Source organism: Pinus tabuliformis, chromosome 1_2 (genome assembly GCF_031772625.1).
Source record: "Pinus tabuliformis cultivar Carrire ecotype Pingquan chromosome 1_2, CPIR1, whole genome shotgun sequence".
Classification (NCBI taxonomy): Eukaryota; Viridiplantae; Streptophyta; class Pinopsida; order Pinales; family Pinaceae; genus Pinus; species Pinus tabuliformis.
The window spans coordinates 126096604-126118197 of NC_142298.1; positions in this window are offsets into that span (position 1 = coordinate 126096604).

Here is a 21594-nt window from a genome sequence, read left to right on the forward strand (position 1 = left end):
AGGTATTCGATCCAGGTGCAATTAATTTTATTGCATTCTATCCCTTTGTTTATTTTTTTTATTCCTAGGGTAAGTCCTTGCATGGCTGATGGATCAACATATTCAACGGATTCTATTAGTGTTTTCTCTATCAGAACTCTTCCTCCTCTTATGCTTCTTCTTATGGGTTTCAATCTGGACATAATGGTTATGAGACATATTCTAAAGGATCTATATATGGTGATGGACCTACAATGCAAGGATTTTCATATACACCTAATGTTGTTAATGCCTCTCAAGAGTCTCAATTTTAGCAATGATTTTTCTGCCAAACCCTCTTGAACAGAGTTACTGTAGACTCAAGTTTTGATGTTGCATTGTGAGTGTAATATTGCAATAATGTTTTTTTATTTTTTGTATTTTCTTTGTTCAAACTCCTAATTCCATTATTATTACATGCCCTTTGCTTGGTTCCTACTTTTCTAATAGTATATTTCAAATGCTAAATTGTGATTTCATCCATTTCCCACCTTTGCATTTGAAAATGTTTCAGGTAGTTCTTATTTTGTGCAGATTTGATTTGAAGATCTTGGTCTTATAGCAAGTAGATGCACTACGAACCATAGGGCCTACATTGGGTGTAATGACCAATTCTTAGAGGGCTCTCGATGCTATCAGTGTTGTAGAGTCCTTCACCTAAAGATTTTGATAATAGTTTAGTTTATTATACCAAACATATCTCATATAGTAGTTTTGGAAAATAGTAAGTACGCCAACATAACTCTTGCATGATAAATTTCTCAAAAGCCATGAAACAATGTAGCAAACATAGATATAACAATTGTAAAAGTTCATCATATCTTTCTTCCCTCTTGGATATAGGATTTGGTCACGGAAACTATAAGAGAACAATGCCTAGCACACAACTTATCTCAAGGCATCGACAACATAGAGTAATGGGTGTTAAGAGTAACGGGTTTTTAATCTTATCGTCTATAAGGGGTTGATATAGGTGGACATAGTGGACAGTTAGAAAAATTTCCATATGCATTTGAATATTTTCAATAGTGACTATGATTAGTAGGGCTCACTAGAGGGGCCTTCTATAGAAAATAGTGTAATTCATATTAGAATGTGGACTCTAAAAGTGTCAAATGCTTGTCTGGACCCTAATTCTAACCAATAGAAATCAAACCAATACCAAGGGAAAGAAGTCCCAAAGTGAGGAGGGAAAGAAGAAATACTTGTCCAACATCAAGTGCTTTCACTGTCATGAATTTGAGCACTATGTCACGAAATGTGCACAGAAGAAGGCAAGAAATAAGGAGCTTGTAGTTGCAACATTAGGTGAAGATCTAGCCTCACAATTTGAGCTTCATTTTACTCACACTACATGCATGGAAAGCACAGTAATGGGAAGCATGCGGTATCTCGAAAGCAGTTCCCCATTCAATATGACAGGGAATAGAGATCTCTTTAGTGACTTGGAGAAGAAAGACCTCAAGAAGAAAATTGAGTTTGGAGATGATGAGGGGCCTTCTATAGAAGATAGTGTAATTCATATTAGAATGTTGACTCTAGAAGTGTCAAATGCTTGTCTGAACCCTAATTCTAACCAACACAAATTGAACCTATTAAACTCTGTACCTAAAAATAGAAAACATGCCAAAATATAAAAATTTTATCATTTGGAGCTCTAAGATGAAAGTGTAGTTCCAAGGCATTGCGCTTATGGCAGGGTCAAAATTCTTGGTTTTTCTGCGAAAATAGGGCTCAAAGATGAAGCGATATATCTCTAACCATAAGGCGTTTTGGAAAATTGAGAGAAAATTTTGTAGATAAGGATGTTGTGAAAAAAAAACTCTCTCCTTTTTTGGAAATTAATTTTCATTTTCTCGTAATCCATACCACACAATAATGACTAAAACAGAAAGTTTAACTTGATTTTTTATTTATTTTTTGACATAGGTCTCCATGAAAGTTACATATCTCCCAATCTATTATACCTGTGTAAAACCTGAAGGAGGTTCTCTTCCATGGTGTAATATTAACAAAGACCTCTTTCACTTTTGTGACATTCATGTCCATTTGCTTAGAAACATCCTTTGAAGAAAATTGGCCCTATGTGCAACAAATGATTTGTCCCTTGGAATGATTTCTTGAAAAATGATGGAGAAATGATGTTTATGAGCTGAAATGACCTCATACTCTCTGATATGACCTCCCTGATGCCTCCTCTACTAAGATATCTCTAATCCCATATAACACCCTAACTCAATGGGAGAGAAAATTAGGGTTTAGTGTAGGCAAAACAAGGGATTTGGAGATTTATAAGAATGAATGGAAATAAAGGGGATAGGGAGCTTCTAAATTCTTAGGAAAATTTTGGGAGGTAGGGAGGGATGTTGGGAAGTAGGGAAAAGTCGAATTTCAAGGATTGACTGAGGGCAAGGGATCCAAAAGGGAGAAACATAGACCTAGCCTAGAAAAGTGTAAAATTGTAGCAATGGGCTAGGGTTTATGGGAAAATGGTGATTTTGATGGATATGAGTGATCAGAAGTGTTTAGGAAGGTATATTAAGGTTAGTGGAAGGTGTATGAGCATCAGGATATAAGTTTTGTTGATATTTTTACCATGGACGTCATGAAACCAAGAAAAATTCCCTCAAAACCCTAGGAGAGGGAAATGAGATTTCGAAGCAAAATTGAGAGAAAAATATGGTAAACACATGGCCACTTACTTGGATTTGATGTAATGCAACCTGAAGTTGATGCTGAAATCTTATGAAATGATGATTTGGGAACCCTAAAAACTAATGGAGACCTTGGAAACCCTAAGACCTAATGAGAACCTTGGCTGAATGAAATCATGATGAAAATGAATATGATGATGAAGACAACTCATGACTGAAGTACAATCAGCACCAAGGTGATATGAGCTAGTAAGGAGTAAAAATTCTTTAAAATGGTTGGAGACAAACCTGAGACTACATCCAGTGACCAAATTTTTTCATGATGACGTAATGGAATGACAAGAATTTGACTGTGGGGCCCTGACAAGACATTATAAGAGCCCATTTGGTCACTAGTGACAAGATGCAAAGACTGACACTAATATTGGCTCTAGCTGGGGATGGAAGCTCCTTGGAGGTGTCAAGAACACCGTAGACCAAGTAGCCTTATCCATTGGGCATGGAGAAAAAACCATTCAAAATACCAAACTCAATATTGCAAACCGACTGACAAACTGAACTGTAGACTAATTGTAAACTTTACTAGAAGATACTATTGAAAAATATGCTCAGAATTGAGCTTATTCATCACACCTACTCTAACTGATTCATACATCACATGATCAAGTGAAATGGAATAGCCAATACAACCATGTAAGCATTTTTTCTACTAGTTGAATTCTCCACAGGTGCCTGCTTATGAGCAAGAAGAGAGAACTACTGAAAGATAACTCCCATGAAAAATTGTAAACATATTGAATCTTAATGAAATTCCAAAGTATGAGCCCTCCATTTGACCTCAAGAATGTTGCAAAAGGATCTTCATAGGAACACATATTGATTTCCAACCCATCTAATACATTACTTCTTTTCTCTAGGTAGTCTTCATAACATGAATGTGAACTTTCATATTTATCCTTACTTTCCTGATATCATTGCAAATTTTCAGATGTGCTTTGTATTGAGACTCTTGCTGAACAAGACAATGAAGCCAGTTGCCCAATCACATTTTTATCACCTATGTTTTGAAGCTTATTCCCAGCTAATGGAGAAAAACTTTGACTACAGATATCATCTAAAACACCAGCTATTGGATCATGAAAAACTTGGGAAGACTGTTGCGACCTATTACATATTGGTTCCAATGAGACCTCATAATTTTCTATAAGCTCCTCATTCTTAATTGCAGATATACTATGAAAATTTCCCTTCAAAAACTGAAATGTTTCAAAGCATAATGGTAAAGAAATTTCCTACATAATTTGATCATATATTTCAGTTTTCAAGTCTTCATCTGCAACCTAACATTCAATGGCATTCAAGGGCTAAAAATCTTGATCTGAGGAGTCTTGATCAAGGATTTCATTGCCCTCTTGATTGTTAATATCAAAACTTAATGATTGTTCATTTCTGATTGCATAAAAGTTGTCTTTGATGAACTGAAATGAAGCAAAACAAATAGGCAAAGATCCTTCACTTACTTCCAAAATTTCTGCACTTTCCTCCTCACTACCATAGCTGATATGCATCAGCTAATCACTGTATTCAAGCTATTGAAACTAAACTTCCTCCTCCCACAAATTAGTTGTTGATTGGTCTACAATATTTTCTTATGTTCAGAGTACATAATCATCATCATACTGATCAAAACTAGGCAAATCATCAATATAAAGAATATCATCAAGCATACATGTTAGATCAATAGATCTCTCCTCTGCTATTTGATCTATAAAATAATCATTATCAGATCTATGACAATTGGGATAAGAAATAAAATGTTTTGGATCACCCAATTGTTTTTCTTCAATCAGTGAGCCATGATCCTGAACATCATACTCATTCCTTGTGATGATCTTATGCATCATCTCTTCCACTGCACTTACCAAAATGTCAAGCTTTACCTCTAATGATGTCGAGTGCTCTGCATCTATGTTCTCCCTCTCTTCTGCCTTCAACTCTTCCCTTTTGATCAATATATTAGCCTCTACATCTACTGCACTATTCTCCATCTTTTCAAGTGTTGCAAGGTTCCTTTCTCTCAACTGAAACTCCATTTCCAGATCAAAGGCTTTCGGATAATGCAAGAGAGCTGAGCCAGGAGGAGGTCTTATATTAGCAGGCATCAACTATAGACTTGGTTAAATCTAGCAGAAGACTATTGTACTATCTCCCCTTGTTGTCTTTTCAGTTGGTTATATTCTTTTAGAATCAAGAAAGGGTTCTCTTTTACAACCCACTTATCGAGGAAAACTTTGACGAACTGCGAGAAATCTGAGATGCTCGCAGCAGGCAAGTTTTTGAACCAACTCTTGACGTTTCCTTGAAAAGAAAGACAAAACAACCTAATACTGACATCCTCTTCATCAACTTCAAAAAGGTCAAGGAAAGTCTCAAAATTCTGTATATGTCTCTCAGCAGTGATTTTGTTACATTCACCATCAAACCTTGGCAGATATAGGTAATGATTTTCAGGGAAAGCATGGAATATAGGAGGTAAAATTAGAGGCTTATATCTATCCGAGACTATAGCAGGTGTAGGACTTTTTACACTAGTTGTAGGATCAGTTTACGTCTCTTTAGACTCATCAACTCGAAAAGGATGTGCACAAGTTTCAGGTAAGAGGTCATGATCTTGATCAACATCAAAGGGAAATTTAGTATTTTCACTCTTCAAATAGGCAGAATCAAATACAGTACATTGATCATCTTTTTCATACAACAAACTTTGGAAAATGTTCAAGGCAGTTTTAGGAAAGGAGAAGAAGTATTTTACAAGAAATTAAACCAAATGCACTGCACTTATAGCCAAATGCATTGCGCCTAAAACAAAATGTGCTACACTTATACCTGTAGCTGTCTTTTTCACTTCATTTTCACCAAATCTTTGTTTATGATGTAATTTTGATATTTTAAAGACTTGGTGATGTAATTATTGAAGTAATTAGGATAGGTTGTTTTTATACTTAATTAAGCCTCATAAAGGTGCAATAACTCAAATCAAAGTCTAAAAGAAGAGTTTGTGTTTAAGCTTCGTACTCTCTCTTGTTGGTTGAGAGATTCCTGGGAACTATTCCATCACTTAGGTATTTGACCCCTAAAGGTGAGGAAATGGTTGTTTTGAGTCTGTATGTATGATTTCTCATTCAGTGAAAAGGGTTGGAATTTTGTGGAGAGACTTGTGTTATGTTTTCATACAAATAATCAAGGAGCAGTTGCAGGTATTTTTCAGGAATACCTGTTCAATGATTTTGTGGTGTTATTTTCCTTTCATATTAGTTTCTTATTGATGAAATCATCTCTCTTTACATGCTTTGCTTTCTTCTTATGGTTTTCCTTACAGTCATATACGCATAATTCTAAGATTCAAAGTTGTATTTATGTGGAAAATCATGCTTATGTTTCTCTTCTTCCAAGATTAATGAATTCATGTTAATACATGCTCATTATGATTTCTTAAACTCTCAGACCTATACTACATCGACTAAATCTTAAGTTCACCATAACACATTGTTATTTAGCTCCTCTTTATGCCTATTACTACACACTTGATACCTTGACCTAATTTCCCACTCTCATCCCCAGTCCAGCAAACCTAAAATCCCTAAATTTTCAAATACTCAAACAAGACTAATACATCTAGCCTAAAAACCATTTCTTTTCAGTTGTTTATTTACAAATCCTTAGAGAGATCCCTCTCTGGTTCAGTAGGGCTAGATACTAAACTGAATGTGGTTCGAGGTTACCTCTTTCGATTTCCTCCTAACCCTACGACATGGTAGGGGATAACATTTTTGGCGTCGTTGCCAAAAAAATGAGTGATATATCTTCCATGGGAAAGAATGACAAATATCAAATCTGATTGTTGATGGTGAAGAATGATCAGACACAGAAAGGCTGTGAATATTTCACCTGGTGACTCCACATAGTTCAGATTGATTTAAAGAAACCACTGGTGCAAATCCAAAGGTTCTGAGTTTTTTTTTTACCTGGCGACTACGTTGTCAAAGGAATCTAGATTATAGAACATTTTTGTTGAATCCAATCAACTAGATTTGAAGATTCCACTGGATGATCAACCTTGCTAGCAGGAATATGGAAGGATCATACGCAAAAGTCAGGTACTCAAAATGGAATAGCACTCAATATGTAATTTACTTTCTTATAAAGTACTTCTTCTCCTTCCTGAAATCGTCCTTAGAGTTTTCTAGAGTTTGTTGTATGAAAAAGATGATCAAAGTCTTGTATTTGATTTTGCCTATTTAAAAAGTGTAAATACCGAATTTCCCTTTCATGTTGATCAATATCACGACCTCTTACCTAAAACTTGTGCATATCCTTTCCGAGTTGATGAGCCCAAAGAGACTAAAATTGATCTTATAGATAGTGTACATAGTCTTACAACTTCTACAGTCCCGAATAGATATAAGCCTATAATTTTACTTCCTATATTCCATGCTTTCCTAAAAGAGAACCCTTTCTTGATTCTAGAAGAGAATAACCAGTTGGAAAGACAGCTAGGGGAGATTGGTCACTCTGGTGTATTCTCCAAGTGACCCTCAAGCCTCCTCTTATACTTTTATTGTTGACATATGAACGTCTGATATTAAGTCCCTAATCAACGGCTAAGATCATATCTAGCTTAATCCATGTCTTTTGGACCATTCTAACACAGATTCATATTAATACACATTAATATTTTATTTTCCCTAAGTTTAGACTTAGGGACACTATTAAAAATATTAATTATTTTAATATGTCCTTATCTGTTTAGAATCTACCAAAACCCTTTTTGGGTATTGGAGATATCATGTGCCCCAACATCTCCACCAAATTTCATGGCTAGAGCACATATAATACTACCCCAAATCAACACTCCCTCTTAACGAGGACTGTGCTCTAGCAATACTCCTTACTGAGTATTACTATGATCATTTCGCATAAGTACCTATGCTAATGCTAGGCCTTCCTGCCCAACATCCTCTGCACTGTTGCATCCTATACTACTACCCATGGTTCTGGCACTGCCACTACTGCATTTGTATGATAGCTCCCTCTCCATCCGTGCTGATGTTGGTCCTTTCTCCTAGCACTGCATCTGCACTACACCTCCTCTCATCATGTTGCATCATGCTGCCCACTGTTGCACTACAAATCAGTTACTGAGAAGTAAGTAACTAATCTCCCAATCTGTTCTCCATGTTGGGCTAGAGACACCCACTGATGTTGAAGCTCCCTCTGCCACTGACAAGTGCTCCCTATTTGACCTCTGTGTTGTTGCAACAACTCCCTGTTGGCATTTTGGCTCAGGTATGGTGCTATGATACAAGTGTTGTCCTCGATGGCAACTCTCTTTGATGACAGACCTCCGTTCAGTCTACAGAATGAAGAAGAAATCTCATATACGCAGGTTAATTAAGTCCAAGTTGCGTATACACGCTGGTGATATGCATAGTAAGTCGCATATACGCAGGAGATCTATATAATAAGTCGCGTATACACGCAGATGAATGAACAGAAAAGTGCGTATATGTCGGGAAGTTTCCTTTTGGTCCATGGTAGTTAGTCCTTGGTACTTGTGCCCATGTATTTGGACCAAAGTACCTCGACAGTCGTGTAGATCTCTAGTTTTGAAGTTGATGGTTTTGGATTTCTATGGTTTTGGATCTTGGTATTGAGCAAGGCCTAAGGCTATATAAGGAGAAGAATATCATTAGGCAAAATCATCTTTTGAAGAGGCTTGAATATCTGAAAAAGAAAGAGATCTGATATGCAGGTTCTGGGTTGCTTGATCTAAGCCAAGGAGAGATCACATCGGTTGATGGAAGACTAGATCTAAGTATAGATCGGGATCTAATGGTTTGAAATGCACTATCATGATATGGTTGATTATGCGTATTTCTAGATCTGCATACTGACGCAATGTTATGTTCTGGGTCTAACTGATGTCTGGTACAACTGCAAATTGAGAGAGTTTATTTTTAGATCTGTACGCAGGTTGGCTTCGGTAAAAGCGCGTGTATACGCGGGTTTTGCTCATTGAAGTAGCGTATATATTTTGAAGCTTGATTTTGGGTTTACAGTTGGGTCTGACTGTTATTGCAGAGTTCTGTAGTCTGCTCTATGTTCTGGTAACTGGTGATTGACAGGGTTCAGTGGTTCAGCGATTCAAAGTTTGGTTGTTTTATGCTTCAATGATCTATTATGAAAGGTGAATGAATTGTGGTCTTCAGATTGTAATGTTGTGCTTCAGGAATATCCAGTCTGAAAATGTATGAAAAGTGGTACCTGAAAGAAAGAAGATTGTAGGTCAGCACCTACGTACTAGTATCTTGGCTAGTACAAGAGCAAAGGGGGTTGGAGCTCCCTTCCAAGGAAGTTTGGAGAACGAGAGAAGGTTGTAGCCTTCTGCAGGTTGTAGCCTGCGTACTGGTATAAGGCTACACCAGTACAAAAAGATTGTAAACTGAAGTTTCATATTAAAGAAAGATAGAGACAACTTGCAGCAGGTGGTTTTCACCCACATTGGGTTTCCACCTTATATCTTGGTGTTCATGTGTGTGGCTTTTGATCTGTTCTGTTATACTGCACCTGTTTACTGTTAATGTGGTGAATAATGTCCTGATGCACTTAACTGAAGAATAAGCTAACTAAATTATGAGTTTTCCTCTTATACGCTGTTTTATTTAGTCACAGTAGCGTGTACACGCTGGTTCACTTAACTGAAGTAGCGTATATGTTTCTGAGCATTGAAAAGTTTGATTGATCTGATAATACTGATTCACCCCCCCCTCTCAGTATTATTTCCAACAATTGGAATCAGAGCAGGTCCTTCAGAGAAGCTTGATCGCTTGAAGGTAGATCATTCATCATGAGCAACTACGAGAAAGAAGCATCAATCAGGCCACCGATTTTTGATGGGACAAATTTCAATTATTGGAAGGTAAGAGTTACTGCATATCTTCAATCTCTTGGTACAGAAGTTTGGAACATTGTAGAAACAGGCTATGCTTTTCCTTCAGCTACTCCTACAGATCCAGCTGAGAAAAAGCAGTATGAAACCAATGCAAAAGCAGTCAGTACTCTATTAGGAAGTATATCCCAAACAGAATTCATGAAGGTCATGCACTTCAAATCAGCAAAAGAGATATGGGACAAAATGATCACTAGCTATGAAGGAGATGAACAGGTAAAACAAGCTAAACTTCAAACTCTCAGGATTCAATATGAGACTCTCAAGATGTATAATGATGAAAGTGTGGCTAATTATTTTCTTCGGGTAGATGAGATTGTTAATTGTATGAAAAATTTGGGTGAAGAAATAAAAGAGACTATAGTAGTTCAAAAGATTCTAAGATCATTATCCCCCAAGTTTGAATCTAAAGTATCTGCAATAGAAGAAAAGGAAAATCTCCGTGTTCTCACTATGTCTCAGCTACATGGAATTCTAACTGCTTATGAAATGAGAAAGGGAGGTCCATCAGACAGAAGGGAAGCTGCTTTTAAGGCATCAGGAAAAGAAGATTACTATGAAGCAAGCCATGTTCCAGAAGAAGAAGAAGAAGAATCAAATTTTGTCAGAAATATTCAAAGGGGTTCTGGAAGGTTCAGAGGTAAGCTACCTTTCAAATGCTTTGCTTGTGGAAGAGTAGGTCATTATGCTGCAAAATGTCCTTATAAGGATAAAGGAAAAGAAACTGCTAGATGGAACAAGAAACAAAGTGCAAATAAGAAAAGCTACTACACCCATGAAGATAGTGATGGCTTATCAAACAGTGATGAAGATGAACAAGGTAATAAATATAAGCTGTTAATGGCATTTGAAGATGATGATTATGAGGATGCTGTAGATGTGGATAATCTCTATAATGAAATTACTAGACTCAAGAGATGCATAGAAGAAAAGAATGTGATCATTGATACTTTGCAATTTCAAATTGATGAAAAGGAAAAACATCTTGAAAAACTAGAAGGTGAAATTGTTGGTCTCAGAAAAGAAATTGAGAAAACAAAAGCTATTAATCTTAAGTTTGTCAAAGGATCTGAAACTTTGGATGAGATTATCAATGTGCAGCGGTCTCCTCTAAACAAGACAGGTTTGGGCTATAATGGAGAAACCTCTCAAGCATCCACCTCAAAAAGTTATCTTGATGCAGCAAGAAGAAATGAGCAGAAGAACAATGAAGATAATCAGGTAAAGCAGGGACGAATTACAAACAGAAACTATCAGGGACAATCCATCTTAAGGGTGAACAAAAGCTACAACCAGCCACAGGTAAAATCTTCTCAGTTTGGTTCAAGAATAAATGAAAATAGAAATTACAATCAGTTGGCTGGTAGATTCAATAACCGCAAAAGCTTCTTCAATGGACAATGCTTTTCTTGCCATAACTTTGGTCACAAAGCAGCTCAATGTGTTGCATATAAAACAATCATGACTAGGGAAGCTCAAAAACAAAGAAGTATGACAGGGATTACAAAAAGGACCTATAACAACTTTTCGGTTCTTGAAAATGAAGTTGAATGTTCTATTTGCAATAATTTTGGTCATGAAGACTTTGAATGCAGAAGCAGGTTTCAGGAGAAAAAGGAACAAGCCACAAGCACCAAAAAATGGAGAATAAAGGAACCTCAAACAGAAAGATGTGGGATAGCATTTTATGCAGAAGGACAGGAAAATCTATGGTACATTGACAGTGGATGTTCGAAACATATGACAGGTGATAAAGAAAAACTTGAATCTTATTCTACCTTAGAAAAGGGAAAGAAAGTTTCTTTTGGAAATGATACTCCTGCAACTATAAAAGGAAAAGGTATTGCTCCTTTGAAAGAAAAGGTCAAGGCTGGAAATGTTTTGTATGTTGATGGATTGAAGCATAATCTACTAAGTGTCAGCCAGATGTGTGATCAAAAAACCGAGGTTATTTTCAGATCGAATGGATGTCTTGTTCGTGATCTTGATACAGGTAAAACAGTTCTCAAAGGCAAAAGAACTCCAAATAATCTGTACATATTTGAATAAGGACAACAACAATGCTATCTTAGCAAGGATGAAGAGCACTGGTTATGGCATCGAAGGTTGGGACATCTAAGCTTCTCACAAATAAGGAAAGCATGCAAATATCAGGCAGTTCGCAATCTTCCAGATATCAAAATTCCAGACAACACCATATGCAAATCTTGTCAGTTTGGAAAGCAAACCAGAACTAACTTTCCAGAGAAGGAAGGATCAGCTAGCTTGCCTCTTGAGCTAGTCCATACAGATGTATGTGGTCCATTTAGGAAAAGGACACCTCGAGGAGAAGAATATCTGATATTATTCATTGATGATTTCTCAAGGTTTGTTTGGTTAGGGCTTATGAAGCACAAAGATGAAGCATTCGAAAAATTCAAATCCTTCAAAGCATTGGTTGAAAATGAATCAGGACACAAAATTAAGTGCCTCAGATCTGACAGAGGTGGAGAGTTCACCTCAAATGAATTTTTCGATTTCTGCGATGAACATGGGATAAGAAGAGAATTCTCTACAGCTAGAACTCCTCAGCAAAATGGGGTTGTGGAAAGAATGAACAGAACTATCCAACAAATGGCTCGTGCTATGCTCGATGAATCAGGTACTCCTGCAACCTTCTGGGGTGAAGCTGCACATGCTGCTATTATTATTCTTAACAAAACAAATGTCCGAGTAAACAGCACTCAAACACCTCATGAGCTTTGGAGTGGTAAAACTCCTTCCGTGAAGCACTTCAAAATCTTTGGGAGCAAATGTTATATTAAGAATACTGATGAGCAACTTGGCAAACTTGAACCAAGAGCAGATGAGGGCATTCTTCTTGGTTATTCTCCACATAGCAAAGCATACAAGTGCTACAATAAAAGACTTGGCAGAATTGTTGACAGTATTGATGTAGTGGTTGATGAGAAGGGATATATTCCTAGGCAAGTTCATCATGAAGACATTGAAGAAGATGAAGGCTACTCTCAAAGGCGGAATGATGAAGAAGAAGAACCTCAAGAAGAAGAAGAACCTCAAGAAGAAGAAGAATCTCAAGAAGAACCAGAGGAGCAGACAAGAATAGAAGAGAAGACTCCATCCAGATATGTTCAAAAGAATCATCCAGAAACTCAGATTGTGGGGCAGAAAGAAGCAGGAGTACAAACAAGAAGGACACTTGCAGAAGCTTCAAGCTACTTGGCATTACTCTCCTCCACTGAACCACAAAATGTGAAAGAGGCATGCAAAGATGAATGTTGGGTCAAAGCAATGGATGAAGAACTTGAGCAAATCGAAAAGAACAACACTTGGGAATTAGTTCCTAGACCAAAAGATAAGAATGTGATAGGAACAAAATGGGTCTTCAAGAATAAATTAAATGAAAATGGAGAAGTAATTAGAAACAAGGCCAGACTTGTTTGTAAAGGGTATGCACCGCAAGAAGGAATAGATTTTGAAGAGACCTTTGCTCCTGTGGCAAGACTTGAAGCCATCCGAATGTTCCTTGCTCTCTCAAGCTTTCAAAACTTCAAGGTTTTTCAAATGGACGTGAAATCAGCCTTTCTGAATGGAGACTTAGAAGAAGAAGTATATATTGAGCAGCCAGATGGTTTCATTCTTGGGAATGATCCAAACCTTGTATGCAGATTGAAAAAGGCTCTCTATGGACTCAAACAAGCTCCAAGGGCTTGGTACTATCGGTTGGACAAATATCTTCACCAACAAGGCTTTTCAAAAGGATCAGCAGATAGCAATCTCTATATAAAAGTTGAAAATAACAAATTGCTAATTCTTGTTGTTTATGTAGATGATATTATCTTTGGCAGCAATGAAGAGACTATGAGTCAAAACTTTGCCTTGGTTATGCAGAAAGAATTCGAAATGTCACTACTTGGAGAATTGACATATTTTCTTGGATTGCAAATCCAACAAAATGAAGGAGGTATCTTCTTATCTCAAACCAAATACCTCAAGCAGATCTTGAAGAAGTATGGCATGGAAGAGTCAAAACCAGTATGTACACCCATGGTTACAGGATGCAGCCTCAGTACAAATGATGAATCAGCAGCAGTTCACCAACCCACTTATAGATCCATGATTGGGAGTTTGCTTTATTTGACAGGTACTCGACCAGATATTACACATGCAGTAGGAATGGTTGGAAGATTTCAAGCCAACCCAAAGGAAACTCATCTTCAGGCAGTCAAAAGAATCTTCAAATATCTTCAAGGGACCCAAAACTATGGCTTATGGTATCCTAGAAATACAGATCTCACTATTCATGCTTACACAGATGCAGACTGGGCTGGAAGTGTGGATGATAGGAAAAGCACAAGTGGTGGTGCTTTCTTCATGGGTTCCATATTAGTATCTTGGTTCAGCAAGAAACAGAGTTCGATTGCCTTATCTACAGCTGAAGCAGAATATGTGGCTGCAGCATCTTGTTGCACACAACTTCTTTGGATGATGCAGACCTTGCAAGACTTTCAAATCACTTGCACTCCACCCGTCTCTATCTTATGTGATAATACAAGTGCAATCAGCATTTCAAAGAATCCAGTCATGCACTCAAAGACCAAGCACATACCAATCAAGTACCATTTTCTTCGGGAACAAGTGCTTGAGCAGAAGGTCAAGTTGGAGTATGTTCCTTCTAAGGAACAAGTTGCTGATATTCTCACAAAACCACTGCCCAGGGAAACTTTTGAATATCTCAGACAAAAGCTGGGAGTAGTTGATGCTTCATCCTGCTGTTGAAGTTTGTTTACAGAAAAGTTGGTATACGCAGGTTACGGAAGGGATATCCGCGTATATACGCCGATTTATGAGGAGTAAGTCGCGTGTCTATTGGATGCTTGTTGCAGAAAGTATATCCACGTACATACGCAGTTTCATGCAGGAGAAATCGCGTATATGAAGTTCTGAACAGCAAGGGCAAACTCTAGAGTTCTGAACAGCAATGGGTATGTCAGAATTCTTCAGGCACAGTTTCAGGGGGTGCAGCAGGCACAGGTTCAGGGGGAGCAGCTTAAAAGTCTCATAAAGCATTGTTGGCATTCAGATGTTTTGGTTGTTGATTTCAGGAAAAGGAGCTCAGAAAGAAATCCTGGTTGCTGATCTAAAAAGATGTTTATCATATGCTGCTGGTGACTTTCATAAGTCTTGGTCTAGATCTGTTGTCTCTATGTCATGTATCTCTCTTGTGATATCTCTTTTATGGTGTCAAGGTCATGTAACGGCCTATGTTGGTTTCCCCACTATGCCTGGGATGAATGATGTAATATAATTGATTGTTTCTGATGTGTCCCCCCTTGATAGGGAATATGGATGTATGTAGTGAGTCTTTTGGTGATAGAAAGGTCCCTTATGGTGTATAAGTCTTGGTTCTTGTTGAAGATCATCTTTTGCAGATCTTGCCTACAGTCAGGGGGAGCATGTTTCAGCACAGCCAAGCAGAGGTATCAGCATGTTCTCAGGGGGAGCACAGCCCTTTGCCCTTGATGACAAAGGGGGAGAATGATTCTAAGGATCTGAAGGTTGCCATCAAGTCCAAAGGGGGAGATTGTTGGCATTTTGGCTCAGGTATGGCGCTATGATACAAGTGTTGTCCTTGATGGCAACTCTCTTTGATGACAGACCTCCGTTCAGTCTACAGAATGAAGAAGAAATCTCATATACGCAGGTTAATTAAGTCCAAGTTGCGTATACACGCTGGTGATATGCATAGTAAGTCGCGTATACGCAGGAGATCTATATAATAAGTCGCGTATACACGCAGATGAATGAAGAGAAAAGTGCGTATATGTCGGGAAGTTTCCTTTTGGTCCATGGTAGTTAGTCCTCGGTACTTGTGCCCATGTCTTTGGACCAAAGTACCTCGACAGTCGTGTAGATCTCTAGTTTTGAAGTTGATGGTTTTGGATTTCTATGGTTTTGGCTCTTGGTATTGAGCAAGGCCTAAGGCTATATAAGGAGAAGAATATCATTAGGCAAAATCATCTTTTGAAGAGGCTTGAATATCTGAAAAAGAAAGAGATCTGATATGCAGGTTCTGGGTTGCTTGATCTAAGCCAAGGAGAGATCACATCGGTTGATGGAAGACTAGAGCTAAGTATAGATCGGGATCTAATGGTTTGAAATGCACTATCATGATATGGTTGATTATGCGTATTTCTAGATCTACATACTGACGCAATGTTATGTTCTGGGTCTAACTGATGTCTGGTACAGCTGCAAATTGAGAGAGTTTATTTTTAGATCTGTACGCAGGTTGGCTTCGGTAAAAGCGCGTGTATACGCGGGTTTTGCTCATTGAAGTAGCGTATATATTTTGAAGCTTGATTTTGGGTTTACAGTTGGGTCTGACTGTTATTGCAGAGTTCTGTAGTCTCCTCTGTGTTCTGGTAACTGGTGATTGACAGGGTTCAGTGGTTCAGCGATTCAAAGTTTGGTTGTTTTATGCTTCAATGATCTATTATGAAAGGTGAATGAATTGTGGTCTTCAGATTGTAATGTTGTGCTTCAGGAATATCCAGTCTGAAAATGTATGAAAAGTGGTACCTGAAAGAAAGAAGATTGTAGGTCAGCACCTACGTACTAGTATCTTGGCTAGTACAAGAGCAAAGGGGGTTGGAGCTCCCTTCCAAGGAAGTTTGGAGAACGAGAGAAGGTTGTAGCCTTCTGCAGGTTGTAGCCTGCGTACTGGTATAAGGCTGCACCAGTACAAAAAGATTGTAAACTGAAGTTTCATATTAAAGAAAGATAGAGACAACTTGCAGCAGGTGGTTTTCACCCACATTGGGTTTCCACCTTATATCTTGGTGTTCATGTGTGTGGCTTTTGATCTGTTCTGTTATACTGCACCTGTTTACTGTTAATGTGGTGAATAATGTCCTGATGCACTTAACTGAAGAATAAGCTAACTAAATTATGAGTTTTCCTCTTATACGCTGTTTTATTTAGTCACAGTAGCGTGTACACACTGGTTCACTTAACTGAAGTAGCGTATATGTTTCTGAGCATTGAAAAGTTTGATTGATCTGATAATACTGATTCACCCCCCCCCCTCTCAGTATTATTTCCAACACTCCCTACATCTCACACCGTTGCACACCTCTCTGTGCCATCCTACACTGGTACAACACTCCTGTGCCTCTCGCACTGTTGCAGCCTGCTAGCCTCGCACTGTCTTGTGACTCTTGCATTGTAGCTCTCTTTGCCATCCATCCACATCCATATCTACCTGACTCATCCAGTCCTGCTACTCCTCTTCGGGGCTCCCGTAACAAGGTCTAATCCAAGAGGTTGGGCACCTCGAGGATCCTTCCCCTCATCGCCTCTAGTCTGCCTGACTATATCTTGATGTCTCCCCACTTTCGCTCAGTTGGCGCATGTGAACTCATGGCACAACCATCATCTATCAAAGCTTCCTTCTCTGCCTGTGTTGGTGCTTCCTTAGTCTCAGAAGACTCTCCCTTACTCTTCTTCCTTGGACACTGGGTCGCATAATGACCCAATTCCCCACAGTGGAAGCACTTGATCTTAGAGAGATCCTTCTTCTTCCACATTTCCTACTTTCCCTCGGATGCTAGGGCCACGTCTTCCTCCTCTTGCTTAACTTTGATCCCCTTGCTGCTGCTACCTGTCTTCAGTTTTCGTCTGATCTCTTCCTAGCAAAGAGCTACCCACGTCTAGTCCCAAGCTGGAAGTGTCCCTCTACCCAGTATACTTTGGAAAAATACTTCCCGTCTTCTGAGACATCATTCAAGGCTATCCTCACCATCAGCTCCTGATCTGGCATCGCCCCTATAGTAGTCGACTGATCTCAGATCTCATTCAGTCCTTTGAGGAAGGTGTCAATTGATTCTCCCTTCTTCATCTGATACAACCTCAACTGATTCTCAAGTAGCATTCTTCTCAACACAGAAGTATTCTGGTAGAGCTTATTGAGAGCCTCCCACATCTCAAATGTTGTTTCCTTCTCGGCTATTTGTGGTACTACATGATCCTTGACCCCGTCAAGGATAATGCTCTTGGCCCTTGCCATCACCTCCTCGTACTTGTCATTATCACTAGGGTCGACTAGGATATCTATTATCTTCAAGATGAAGTTCTTGACACGATTCTTGTCAAGTACAGATAAGATTTTGGCCTTCCAGACTACAATGTTCGATGCTCCGTCCAGTCTATCCTAATCTCTTACTCCGCGTAGTGCCATGATGCTCCTCTACTTCCCTCCTGGAATTTCTTTGTTCGACTCCACTGAGTCTCTACTTCTCGTCTGGAATTTCTCTTCCAGACTCCTTTTGAGTCCTAATTTCCCTCCTAGAAATCCTTCTATCGCTATCGAGATGCCCCCTACTCTGATCGTCTTGTGCAACTGCACCACTAATCTGGGTTCCTCGACTAGAAACCCTCGATAGAAACTCCTCTAGCCTTGATTTGTCAGGTACTGTTCTGACTACAGTACCTCAACAACTCCACTCTTCAATATTCCCACAGCCTTCTAAACCCCAGCAACCTGAAGGTGAGAGCTCCTTGGCTCTGCGCAATTTGGGAACCAGCAATCTGACCTCCTCAGCCAACTGCGTCATCCTTCCTCCTACTATGTGGCTCTACATGAGGCTAAATTCGCCTCCTTAGCTTCTATGTTGCCTCTTCTTGGCTCACCCTTGATGACGTAGGCACTATGTCACCCTTCTCTTGTTTCTGCTTTGCTAGAAACAACTTCTGCCACCTCGAGACAACTGTTTTCTACTGCTATCGACTCAGATGATTTCCTTTAGTCCTCCTGTGATATGGAATCATGCTCTGATACCATGTTGAAGTTTCTAAATTTACTTAGTTAGAAACCCTCCATGCACTTTATCTGATTTATTCCTACCTAGTTGTTATTTTCCTTAACAAGATGTAAATATTGAAAATAAACACTAGTGCATGCTCAACATACTACAGATCAACAACTAAAAGAAACATAAATAATCAAACCATATGACACCATTATTTTTGGAATAATTTCCTCGGAAAAGGCCAATGTGGGAAAACTGGTGCAGATATCTAAGGGTTTTCTTATTAAGAAATATCAAAGTAGAATATGGGTGCCAAAACTGGCCTACCCAATAGAGAATTTCCTTGGCAGTAATACCTCTTAGTTTCTAACATATCTCCTGGCTGAAACCCTGGATAATCCTTCTGGCATCTATTCAGCACTAATCTTCCCCAGAAGTCCCAATGTCAACCTCTCTCTAGACTGCGTCATCCCCTCTCTACCTCACACTGGCTCTGGGTCACTCCGGATGGTTCCGTGTCAGCCTTGGGAGGCCCTGCATTAGTTCTCTGGCCCTCTGTGTCAGAAACACTGGCCTATCTGAGGCTCTGTGCAGTTCCAGGCTACCTCTGTGTGGCCCGGCGTGAGCATTGGCTAGCTCTGCATCACTCTCCTTGGCTACTGTGCTGCTCTCCCAGCACTATCACTACCTCTCTGTCTCTCTATGCTAAAATTCCTCTCAACTGTATCTCTCCATCACTAATTCTATCTCTCTTAGCACACCTCGCTCTAGAGAATAGAATGACTATCACTCTGGTGTATTCTCCAAGTGACCCTCAAACCTCCTCTTATACTTTTCCTATTGACATATCAATGACCGAGATTAAGTCCCTAATCAATGGCTAAGATCAGATATGGTTTGATCCATGTCTTTTAGACCATTCTAATACAACTTCATATTAATACACATTAATATTTTATTTTCCCTATGTTTAGACTTAGGGACTCCATTAAAAATATTAATTATTTTAATATCTCCTGATCTGTTTAGAATCTACCAAAACTATTTCTGGGTATTGGAGATCTCATGTGCCCCAACCTCTCCACCAAATTTCGTGGCTAGAGAACATCCGATGCTACCCCAAATCACCAGTAGAATCCATCCAAGACCAAGATCAATGCCTCAAGAACAAGCACAAGAAGTGTGCAAATGAAGCAATAAGGAGATAATCACGTTGGCTACAAAGAAATATGAATTAAAAACATAAATACAAGTTATGTTGGCTTATTATAAAGACACATCGGTTCATGAAGTTATTTTGGCTCACATATGAACCCTCACCATTATATATACCCACGAAGGGTCAGCTCAAAGAAACAGAACTTCGCACTTCTATCTCTTTGAAATTTCGGGTAATGAAGCTGCATTAAGAGGTAATTATAGCTACAGTCTTGAGGATATGAAGTTGTAGTCATAAGGTAGCGGTAATGAGACATAGCTGCAAGGATAGAAGAGAAGTCATAGTCAAGGCTTCCGATGAGACAAGGAGCTGCAAAATGGTTTGGTTGCACCTTGTTTTGGGTTTAGGTGCAGTCATGATTGCAGATACATGGTAGGACCTCAGTTCAATGATTATCCTCAGTTCAACAATGTCTCCATAACCTTGGTAAGCCATAGTGATAATATGATCAGTCTTAGATCCATAACAATGAATGAGTGTGACAAATTTGGCGTGATCACAGTCTCAACTTATCGCAGTACAGTCAAGGTATATGTACATGATCTCAATTTATTAGATATCACAATGATCCTAGATCTTTTTCTCAGCATAATTATTCTTTGTAGTCATCACAATGTTCAGAACTTGTTAACGCAACATGCCTCGAGGAACAGTGATCACAGTAATTATATATCATGATCATATATCAGTGATCTCATTGACTCAGAGGATCTCCGTGCAGCAAGTGATCCTAGTGATACTATTGTAAAGGAATCTAAGTTGCAACACTGATGAAGATCATGGTGTTGCAGTAGTAATAAAGATCATAGTGTTGCAGTAGTGATGAAGGGCATGGCGTTGCAGCAGTGACGAAAATCACAATGGTGATGACCTCTATGGTGCAGCGAAGAGAATGATCTCACAATGACACAAAGAGGATTTATGGCTTGGTCTTGGAGAGGCAGATTGTGTCAAGGGTCATGGTCTTGGTATTCGTCAATGAAAACTCTATAAGAAGAATTTACACGTGGGTTTTCCCCTCTAAGAGGGAGAGGTCTTGGCCCTTGGAGAAAGCCAAATCATTTGTGTTCTTGTCTCTTTTATTTTGATAGTAGTTTGATGAAGTTAACATAGACATGCTAATAATGAAGTAAACATCAAGCTAAGATAAATTGTTTAAATAGTTCACAAATTGTTATCATGTAACGAGGAATCATCTTAACTTTGCTTGCCCCAGATTCTTCAATAGAATAAGCTCAATTCTAAGCATCTTTTTCAGTATTGTCTTCGAGTAAAGTTTGCAGTTAGTCTACAGTTCAATTTGTTAGTCGGTTTGCAATATTGAGTCTGGTCTTTTGAATGGTTTTTGACTGCATGCCCAATGGATAAGGCTACTTGGTCTAAGGTGTTCTTGACACCTCCATGGAGTTGTCATCCCCAGTTGGACACCTAATCCTCTAAGGGTTGGTGTGGAAGCTAAACAACCAAAGGGATTCCAAGGGGCCACTTGGAATATGAAACCAAGGGTCACTCCTATGTATTATAAATATGTATCATTGTGAATAAGAAAAGAAATATAATGTTTATATTTCATATTTCCTATGCCATGTATGTGTTTAACATGGTATCAGAGCAGGAGATATCCTACTCTTCTCATATTTGAGCCACTTGTTTTATGGCCTTTTTGTGCAAGTCAGTTCTACCATCAATTCTTCATTTCATAAATGTTTTATCAACTAAATTCTAGCTACAATCTCTTCTCACATTTGTACATAGTTACACTCTTCCTTCAATGTTAATCCTTCCCACATTTCATTTATTTACCTCTCAATTTTTTTGCCTACTCGAATAGTATGTCAGTGGTCATTTCTTTGTCAGTGTGTCAGGCCTAAAACCTCCTCAACG